Source organism: Oncorhynchus nerka, linkage group LG21 (genome assembly GCF_034236695.1).
Source record: "Oncorhynchus nerka isolate Pitt River linkage group LG21, Oner_Uvic_2.0, whole genome shotgun sequence".
In the NCBI taxonomy this organism is placed as follows: domain Eukaryota; kingdom Metazoa; phylum Chordata; class Actinopteri; order Salmoniformes; family Salmonidae; genus Oncorhynchus; species Oncorhynchus nerka.
The window spans coordinates 13,975,997-13,987,026 of NC_088416.1; the positions used below are offsets into that span (position 1 = coordinate 13,975,997).

Genomic DNA, 11,030 nt, shown 5'->3' on the forward strand with positions numbered 1-11,030 from the left:
AATGTTATTTTTTATTTCACCTTTATTTAACCAGTTAGGCCAGTTGAGATAAAGCAATTTACAACTGCGACCTGGCGAAGAAAAAGCAAAGCAGTGCGACAAAAACAAAACTGAGTTACACGTGGGATAAACAAAAGTAGTCAATAACACAACAGAAAATCTATATACAGTGTGTGCAAATGGAGTAAGGAGGTAAGGCAATAAATAGGCCATAGTGGCGAAATAATTACAATTTAGCAATCACTGGAGTGAAAGATGTGCAGAAGATGAATGTGCAAGTAGAGATACTGGGATGCAAAGGAGCAAAAATAAATAACAATCCAGGGATGAGGTAGTTGGGTGTGGCTATTTACAGATGGGCTGTGTACAGGTGCAATGATCGGTAAGCTGCTCTGACAGCTGATGCTTAAAGTTGAGGTAGATATTTATATATGAACCCAATGACCGAACAATCGAAAGACTCTTGGTCCCTCTTTAGTATGAAAATCAGTAGCAATCCCATGTCAAATGATTCAACTACTGAAAACAGAAACAAACGAATGGATCAAACAGATCAATCCCACTTTTCAAGCCTGTTGAAGGAGTGGTGGAGTGGTAAACACCACCCCCGGCTCTATCAGGGGCCTGAGGTGATCTCCCACAGCTCTGCTTATGTCATTTTCTGTGGCCTTGCCGTTCCATTTCTTGACTGCCTCTGCAACACATTTAGTCATATTATATAAAACACTCAAAGTGATGGATATGGCGCATGTATGGCGTCAGTTACACCTGGCACCGAAATGTGACTTCTGTCATCTGATCTCGCCAAGCTGCATTAGGTTCAGATCTACCAGGATGGGCCTTTGACATAGTCTGGATGCAGTCAGGCCACTGAATATGCATCAGCAATGTAAAGAGATGGGGTGAAATGTGCATTCTACACAAATTACCTTCATAATATCAAAGAACAAATGTTTGTGTCTGAAGGGAAATTAACTTTCATACAGCCAAAGGGGGCGAGAAATTACACCAATATCAGTGGACAACTTGCACTAATGTAAATAAAAATGGATGGAATATACTCCCTTATGGTTACGTGATGAACCACTAAGGGGACATAAATATTTACCATCTAAACCATGTGTGACCTCTCACCTCTCTGGCTGTAGAAGTGTTCTTCCTAACCAGTCCCTCAACAGTTCTCTGACTGAGCTCCACCCTCACTGGGTCCTCAGAGGAGAGGAAGGCTGAGGAGGGATGAAAGGATGAATGGATCAGTCAGTCAATAAAGTGTAGAGCTGCTGTCTATGCTGTCTGACAAAATCACTATTTTAGTAGTTCAATAAAGTAATTAAGGCTTTATGAATGCTGAATACCAACGATCAAACACTTAGATAATGTATTTTCAGGTAGATACATCCTTGGGACGTCCCTAGCCGGTTGAAGTTGACATTTAAAATGGTTAAGGTTAGGGGTTAAGGTAGGGATGTCCGAAGGATTCCAGAGAGCATTTACCATCATGCATTCTTCTGTTTCTGTTACATAGCAGGTGTAAAATAAACAATAAACAGACAAGGCAAGTAGACACGCAGTGCATTATGGTCATTGTAGTTAAAAAAAATAGCATCTGTATGTGGGGTTGATAGAGAAGAATGTGATTGACAGCCCTAACAATCCATTCTAGCACCTCATCATGCTCTGAAAAAGGCTTCATTGATGACGTGTTCCATCTATTCCAGGGCACAGCAGAGGAACTTAATCGATTCCACTCCATCAATACAAGCAGTGAACATCTGACATTCACCCTCACCTTTGATGTGTATGAAACAAGTTATCTGGACATTTTGATTAAGAGGGAGGGGGGTGGCTTTAGCACAGACCTATACAGGAAGCAGACGGACAGGAATTCCCTGTTACGCGGAGACAGCTTCCACCCTGCACCCCTAAAAAAGAATCTCCCCATCAGCCAATACAGTCGCATACACAGGATTTGTAGTACACAGAGTGACTATGACAAACAAGCCGGATGTCTGGATGAGTGTTTCAGACGGCGGGGTTACTCAGAGGAATGGCTGGATGAGTGTTTCAGACAGCGGGGTTACCCAGAGGAATGGCTGGATGAGTGTTTCAGACAGCGGGGTTACCCATAGGAATGGCTGGATGAGTGTTTCAGACAGCCAGGTTACCCAGAGGAATGGCTGGATGAGTGTTTCAGACAGCTGGGTTACTCAGAGGAATAGCTGGATGAGTGTTTCAGACAGCGGGGTTATCCAGAGGAATGGCTGGATGAGTGTTTCAGACAGCGGGGTTACTCAGAGGAATGGCTGGATGAGTGTTTCAGACAGCGGGGTTACTCAGAGGAATGTCTGGATGAGTGTTTCAGACAGCAGGGTTACCCAGAGGAATGGCTGCATGTCGCAAGGGATCGTTATAAAAATACAGTGTTGGAAAAAGTACCCAACTGTCATACTTGAGTAAAGAAACATTTAAAATGTCATTTTAATTTTGTAAATATAAAACAAAAACATAACTGTTTGTACTTATTGGTAACCAAACCGTGGCTACAACTCAGTCACTAAGTCTTTAATCAAAACCATCTTATGGCTAAGTTCACAGTTAGAACCATTGGATGCCTTAAGATGCGTTTGGGAAACCGGGCCCAGATATCCAGTTTCCTCCTCTTCTTATCCTCCTTTTTCGATGTAACAGTCAGCTCCCCCTCCTCCTCTTTCACTCCATCCTCCTCTCCTTTTACTTTAACATCCCCCTCCTCTTTCACTCTTAACGCGTCTTCCTCTTATTTCACTGTAACAGCTTCACCCTCTACTTGTTTTTGTATTGTGACAGCCTCCTCTTCCTCTTTCACGACAATGTTCACCCACAAACCCTCTTCCTCTGTCCAGCAGATCTCCTCTTCTTTCGCAGGAGGAGAGTAGCTTAGTGAGCTCATGGTCTGGGATGTTAGCTAGCTAGGCTAATGCTAACTTAGCCAGCCCGCTAGTTGACTAATAACTACAACCCCGTAAATATGAAATTAAATCGGATAACTAACTAGACGACAGAAGTAGGTTTAAAACACGGTGGCTGATATACACGAAAGCATCTAAAGAGCTTTATTGGGTCGGCTAATTTGTCTAGCAAGCTACCGAGGTGTCTGATAAACTGTTGCTGCCTGTTGAAAGAAGCGTTCCGTCCACTAGATTATACGTCACACTAACAGCATTGCCTTAAAGCCGCACATGATGTATTGTTACACCATGTAGGAAGAGTATAGACCTAGTCTGTTCATTATATACATCTAAATGATGTATTGTTACACCATGTAGGAGCAGTATAGACCTAGGGCCTGTTGCACAAAACTAGGATAAGGGATTAAGCCAGGATATCTTGGTGATCCTGGCTCAATTGATCCGTAATCCGGTTGCACTAAAGATGGATAGGGGGCAGGAGGATATGTTATGGTATAAATTACCATGGAGATTTATTCTGTGGAGCTAGCCTGCTCCAGACCAGGCTAAATTCCAGGATCTATTTAATCTCATCCCTAATGTCAGTCAGCAGTCACCACAAATGGAAACCAATAGTTATTTCACTGCTCACTATACATTGTTATCACATATAACTAGACCCATTGTTATGATTTAAACGTTTGTGATCATTAATTTCAATGATTTTGGATAAAAAATGATTTTTAGATGATGTTGCTATCATTAGATAATTTACAGTTTCCCATAGACTATAAGGCTATATATAAAATGATAGAATATTAGGGCCACAGAGGGGAAAAAAACACAAGTCATAATATTGTAACCAGTTGTTTTAAAGGAGGACAGTTGTTAAAATGACAGATGTGGGGCATTTCGTGAAATTGTACTTCAGTATGGTTTCATAAACAAAGACATGCTGATGTGCCAGAATATTAAGTATCACATTGTCATAAGTATCAAAACTGTAAAAACAATATGTAGCTTTTCTGCAGAAAGAACCAGCCTCATAAATGTATGACTTTATCCTTTTTCTTCAGTGTGGCCCTAGTACTCTGTCATATAAACAAATACACATTCCATATGAATATAAAAACACAATGTGTAACATTATGTTCCTTTATTGAATAAGGACAAAACAAAGCAGGTAAACCATCAGCTCCTTCCGAAACTGAAGTCACAGTGACTCTACAAGATGGAAAGCACAGAATCCAAGCATATTATACAAAATGATACATACACATTCAAAGGTCTGTATATAACACACCCTGCATGTCTGCACACTAAAATAAATGCAGGACAAATCCATACACATCAACTGAACAGACAAATGAATGGATGCAGTAGCCTCCCTGCAGCCTTGTATTACACACAGTATACCGCACAAACATCATAAGAGGCCAAATTCGTCAAAAAACGAACCCAAAAAAACCCAAATTCCTCTGCCACCGCAGGACATATTTAACCAAAATTGAAAGCACACATACTAACTAAAATAATTCAACAGATATTGGTCCCTCAGCAGCCGACCACTGTCGTCATCAGGGAAGATTGCCAGATTGTCCCAGTCCATGGCTGGTGGCACTCTGGGGGCCCTCTCCTTCCTCAGGCAGGCCACATTGTGGAGGACAGCACAAGCCACAGTAATATCACATGCCCTAACAGGGCTGACCCTTAATTTGTGAAGGCAGTGAAAGCGTGCCTTCAGGAGGCCAAAGGTCATTTCAACTCTGGCCCTGGTCCTGGCATGGGCATGGTTGTAGGCCTGCTGTGCTTCCTGGGGGTCTGTGAAAGGTGTCAGGAGAAAAGGCTGGCAGCCATACCCCTGTCTCCCAGCAACACACCAGAGAATTCACCTGTCAACACAAAATCTCATCATTACTACCTCATAAACACAGTGATATTCTTGACACAGCCATGATGGTTATAAATAGGGGTTGTGTGGCTTACCTTGTGATAGGCACTGATAGATTTCAGAGGCCCGAAAGATTCTGGAGTCATGGACTGAGCCAGGCCATTTTGCCACAACATTGCTGATCACACAGTCAGCATTGCAGACCATCTGAAATCATAAGATGAGGAATATTACACCAATCAATGCACATCACTGGCAATGCAGAGTGTTCGTCAATGGACAATATCAAAAAGTTATGTTCACCTGAACATTAATGCTGTGAAAGGATTTCCTATTCACAAAATCGGCCTCATGGGCACCTGAGGGGCTTTTATCCTTATGTGTGTGCAGTCCACTGCACCAATGACATTGGGGAAACCTGTCACACAAAGTAATGAGTATCCTACTATGTGTTAACAGTTGTCCTGTAATTTGTAGATCCTCTTACCTGCAATCCTATAGAACTCCTCTTTGATGTCACAGAGTCTTCTGTGGCCAGGGAAGGAGATGAAGACATCTGCTAATGCTTTGATAGCCAGACACACACTCCTTATTGTGCGGCAAATTGTGGCCTTGTTCAGCTGTTCTGCATCCCCCACTGAGTACAGGAAGGCTCCACTAGCAAAAAAGCGCAAGGCCACACAAACCATTTGCTCCACACTCAGTGCATGGCTCCGTGCAGTGCGGTGCTTAATCCTGGGACCCAGTAGTCTGCATAGATACCTGATGCCATCTGCAGAAAACCTGTATCTTTCATATAGATGGTCATCAGGGAAGGCCAGTGGGTCCAACCGGTCCCTGAAGACCCTTTCTCGCCTGAAGGCTCTCCTCAGCACAAGTGCTTCTTCATCCACCACATCTCGCACGAATGGGCATGCCATTGTCAGAGCAGAAAGGAACACACAATTTTGGGCCTTCATATAGGCTAGTGGCCACACCTGGTGCTGGGGGTGGGCAAAAGAGGGCGATGCCTTATAACGATGACTTGGTTGTACTGATTGCTGGGAAAATAAAAAAACCTTAGAAAGATGCCACCGTCCTGTGTGCTCACAATAAGAGCTCATATGTCATGGCTCACTTGACTTTACGAGAATATACCTAATTTTTATTTTGAGCTGTGTCATCTTCTTGGAGCTGGGGGAGGAAAGAAAAATAATGATTAATACATTTGTGTTACAGTTAGCATACAGTGTACATTGAAGGCATATCTCACCTCCCTCTCAAGTTTTTTTATTTCAAGGTCCAGTTTCCTAATTGTCCTCTTTTTTATTTCGGACTCCAGTGCAAGATTTTCCATCTTTTTCTTCTTGTACTGAATGTCTATGTCTGCCGGTTCTATTTGGCGCCGGAGGTGGTTGCCATACAACTTTCTGATAGCTTGTGAGCTCTGTGAACACAATACAATTAGCGCAGCTGGAATTTGGCAGGATGTGGTGTCCTTTTATTAATACGCACTATGTTGCCAGGCTGGTTTTCCCACTGTATAGCATCTGGGTCCTGTAAAAGAAATTCAATTTTTTGATTTTGATGAGGACTCCTCACCATTGTAGAGCAAATAGTACTTTCACAGTCTTAACATGATACCTCATGCCTTCTGGAATCCAGAGAGATGGTCTCCTCCTCATCATCGTCTCCATCATGTGCTGTTGCTGCTGCACTGGGGCCTTCACCCTATCACATTTAATCGGATTCATATTGAAGCTAGTAGACAAGACATGCCAGGCCTACAGTATGCCTTTGATGGAGTACTCACTGGATCAGCATCGTCTGGTGCTTGTGCTGGTGGCTCTAACAGGAACACAGTGCTGCCAGGCACTGCAAGGCAATAGGTAAACCAAAGTCAGACAGTCCAAATTGATTCAATATGAATGTGGTTGTATCCCATGTAGAGATGGAAGGACATACCTTGAATGAAGCGGGTGGCATCTTGGGAGGAACCTATGCTCGTCTCTTTCCCCCAGGGATCCCCTCTAAGACGGGCCTGCCTTTATTTAGCTCCAAGGCCATGTCCTCTGCTGGGGTAAGGTCAGCCTTTGGTGACCCACCACCCGTGCCTTGTCTGTGGGTATTCTTTTCACTGCTAAAACAGTACAGACAATGTGTGAGCAGGCACCTTCTGGGTACAATATATGCTTGTGCTTTGTTAAATATTAGTCAGGGACCATACCATTCTGCAGAATGTTCTTGTATTTGATTTTGACCTGCTGCCATGTCCGTTTTGGCCCGTTCATGTTTAATCTACACACACACACACACACACACACACACACACACACACACACACACACACACACACACACACACACACACACACACACACACACACACACACACACACACACACACACACACACATTTAATGGAGTCACACTGCAAAAAATTACTTGGTATTTTTGTCTTGTTTTCAGTAAAAATATCAAAAAATGTATCATAGCTTTATACAGTGTGATGGAGTTACTTTACACAATTTCACTCATATCTGCAGTGCATTTCAATTAAAATTTTAACCGTTTCATAATTACAGTACAACTGCATTTTTGGAGATGTGAATTAAATATTTGAATTGTAATTGTGATGTTTCAGCGGAGCGGTGAGTGTGTAATTGTGCACTACTTACGCATTCAGGCGGTCTGCAATACTTTGCCACGCTTTTTCTCTTTGCTTTATCACTGTGGCGGTGTTGCCTTTCTTCTTAATTATATCTTTTACCTCCTCGTATGCCTCCATGAGGATTTGTGCTTCCGACGGGGAAAAGTACGCGGCTCTAGTTGCCATGGTAAATCAGTTAATCTGTGATCTGTGGCGGGGTCTATTTGAGTGAGCCGTGAGCGCGCACCTATCCAGGATTGGTTTCACCTGGCTTAATGAATCCGTGTCTGCTCATCCTGGCTTGGTCTTTGTGCAACCAATTAAGCCTGGACGCACATGTTTTGGCTTCATTGAGCTCAGCTGAGTCATTTATCCCGGATGTCTTAATTCTACTTTTGTGCAACAGGCCCCTAGTCTGTTCATTATATACATATACATGATGTATTGTTACACCATGTAGGAGCAGTATAGACCGAGTCTGTTCATTATATACATCTACATGATGTATTGTTACACCATGTAGGAGCAGTATAGACCGAGTCTGTTCATTATATACATCTACATGATGTATTGTGACGTCGCTGCTTATTTATTATTTTCTGTTAGTTTGACTGAATTAATCAGAAACTTCCTTAAAAATGCAGATGTCAAGTTGATGTAAAGTTTGATTCTCAGTTTAAAATCTGCACTAATCAACACGTGCATCTGTTAGTCTCAATGTAATTTACTTTTCCCTCCACTGCGTCGGCAGGCGCGTCTGCAGATGGCGATCTGCGGTCTTTCAGGCGACGCTGGTAGTGTGACGTATAATCTAGTGGACGAAACACTTCAACAACAACAGCGAGTCATCCACCTCGGTAGCAAACACAGCTGAACGATTCAATCTGTTTAGACTGTTTCGGTGTATATTATCCACTATGTTTTAAACACACTTCTGTCGGCTTATGCCGTTTAGCTAGTTACCCCCTTTAATTCCATATTTAGCTTTCTAGTAGCTAGCTGGATGGCTAACATCCCCGACCATGAGGTCAGTAAGCTACTCTCCTCCTGCTAAATAAGAGGTCTGCTGGACGGAGAAAGAGAGCCTGTGGCAGAACATTGTTGTGAAAGAGGAGAAGGAAGAGGAGGCTGTTACAGTGAAATAAGAAAACGACGTTACAGTGAAAGAAGAGGCGGAGGAACAAGTCCTACTCTTTATTATGTTGTTTATAATGTAGGAATTGGTTAAGCTAAACTGTAACGTGTGTATACCATCAAAGAGCGTGCCACCAACAAAAACGCATTAATCATGCATCCAATATATTATTTTAGTTAAATACTGTAGTACACAATATCTATTATTATAGCTGTCTCTACAGCCTAAAAACTTCCCAAATAAATCAGACTTGTCATCAAATGTTTTTGGTTGCTTACACATATTTTGCAGATGTTATCAGAGGTGCAGCGAAATGCTTGTGTTTATCGCTCCAACAGTGCAGCAGTACCTACCAATACTTATCAATACACACAAAATCCCCAAAATAACAAGAAAAAATTTAAGAAATATCAGAACTATGTCACACTGCGGAATATAAATATTTAAGCAGGGCCTCCCAAGTGGGGCAGCATTCTAAGGCACTGCATCTCAGTGCAAGAGGAGTCCCTACAATCCCTGGTTCTAATCCAGGCTGTATCCCAATTGGCCCGGTGTCGTCCATGTTAGGGGAGGGTTTGGCCGGCCGGGACGTCCTTGTCCCATCGTGCTCTAGCGCCTCCTTGTGGCGGTCAGGTGATTGAGGGATCTAGTGTAGATAAAACGTCATAGGAAGTTTATCATGTGAGGTTTCATTCAGGTCTCTGTTTAATTAAATAATATGTTGGTCTTTGACAGGAGAGAGACCAGACTCTCCTTCTGATAGCAGGAAGAGTCCTTCAGGGGAACTAGACCCTGAGAGGTCCAAACCAGCAGGACGACATCACTGCTCCCAGTGTGGAAAGAGTTTTACTCAGTTAGGGAGCCTGAAAACACATAAGAGAAGACACACAGAAGAGAAGCCTTACCACTGCTCCTTGTGTGGAAAGAGTTTTAGGTGGTTGGGGAGCGTGGAAAGGCATGAGAGGACACACACAAGAGAAAAGCCTTTCCAATGTTCCCATTGTGGAAAGAGTTGTACCCAGTTAGGGAGCCTGAAGGAGCATGAGAGAATACACACAGGTAAGAAGATGTACCGCTGCTCCCAGTGTGGAAAGAGATTTACCCGGTTAAGGTACCTGAAAGAGCATGAAAGAATACATACAAATACACAGGAGGAGAAGACATACAACTGCTCTTATTATGGAAAGACATTTTCCCAGTCAGAAGACATGAAAACACATGAGAGAATAGAGAGACTGTGTTTTGACTTGTGTTTTTGACTGAGAATCAGTGTTTTTGTTTGGGCTGTCAGACTTGAAATACCTTTGTAATGTTAGTGCACAATTTTTAAATTGCGATTAATCCATTGTCTGAAAGCGTTGAAAATACACCGAAAGCATCCAAAATACCGCTAAAATCTACAATGCCATTTTGACACGTCCACTGTGGGGCGCTGTTGAGTCATAATATCCATAACAACTAGAGGTCAAACAGGGAAATGGCTCCAATCATTTTTCCACCATTCATTTTTCCCATAGTGCTGTGTTTTGTTTAGGCTCACCCTGGTGTGACGTTTTGACAACCATGTAAATCTCTCTAGGACAAGGTGACTGAGGGCACACCATGTGTTATGAATGTATTGTAATTGAAAGATTAGTGGAATCTGTGTGGGTAGCTGGACAGGTAGGATGACTGACAGTGAAGGTGAACAGGTGGTCACGTGTCAGGTGACAGAGGAATGTATGAGACTGAGGCAGGAATTCCTTTAACCATAAAGTGGTATATTTACTGGGTAGTCTGTGCTGCATCACAAAGGAAACAAATAACATGTATACAATCAAATTCATAATCAAAGACCAAATCATATCATTCATTATTAACATAAATTAGGGAATTCAACAGTCCAGTTCATTAAGAAGTCAATAGTAATCATCCGCGAGTCATTTAGGCTCACAACTATTTATCATAAATCATGAGAATACAAACAGTGAATGGTTATACAATCTATAATCCCCATGATCAAAGTCAATCAGTTAGCAAACAATGACGTTTCTCATTTCACGCTTTCAACAGTCTTCATGTGTACATATAATTAATTTCAATACACATGAACCATATCGATTGTGTAATTGGCCTATGAGGATCTGTAGGGCCGTGATCATTGACAATTCACATTACACAATATGTTTGAAGCTTGCGCTCCAAGCCGCGCTCCGCGGTGATAACTATAAACAATAACTGAATGGCCCACTCTCCCGATCGCCACAGATAATTCAGAAAGGTAACATGAAAGGTAACAGAGTCGGTGGACTTACGTGGATTCATGGACGCACAGAACTTCTGAATGAGATGGAGTTAAGGAAGAGAAAGCAGCGAGATCAGGCGATGGCAATTTCCTCCTTTTATGGAGTTGAGATCTGTCGGACATTTCCACCTGACCTAATTAAAGCGCCCCTGGCCCAGCTGAGTA

At 42.5% G+C, this 11,030-nt stretch overlaps 2 long non-coding RNA genes across 3 annotated transcripts; both read right to left on the reverse strand.

Moving 5' to 3' along the window:
* Positions 1-4: 4 nt before the first annotated feature.
* Positions 5-3,163, reverse strand: LOC135563545 (uncharacterized). The gene is made up of 2 exons (XR_010460365.1): positions 1,135-3,163; positions 5-694 (listed from the first exon to the last, which is right to left on the reverse strand). It is a non-coding gene; the product is annotated as an uncharacterized LOC135563545 (long non-coding RNA).
* A 599-nt stretch (positions 3,164-3,762) lies between these two features.
* LOC135563542 (uncharacterized) lies at positions 3,763-6,940 on the reverse strand. Of its 2 annotated transcripts, XR_010460360.1 has the most exons (9): positions 6,763-6,940; positions 6,611-6,672; positions 6,442-6,528; positions 6,313-6,354; positions 6,071-6,244; positions 5,306-5,991; positions 5,122-5,236; positions 4,914-5,025; positions 3,763-4,819 (listed from the first exon to the last, which is right to left on the reverse strand). It is a non-coding gene; the product is annotated as an uncharacterized LOC135563542 (long non-coding RNA). The 2 variants fall into 2 exon arrangements; XR_010460359.1 differs by having other exon boundaries at positions 6,071-6,354.
* Positions 6,941-11,030: the final 4,090 nt, after the last annotated feature.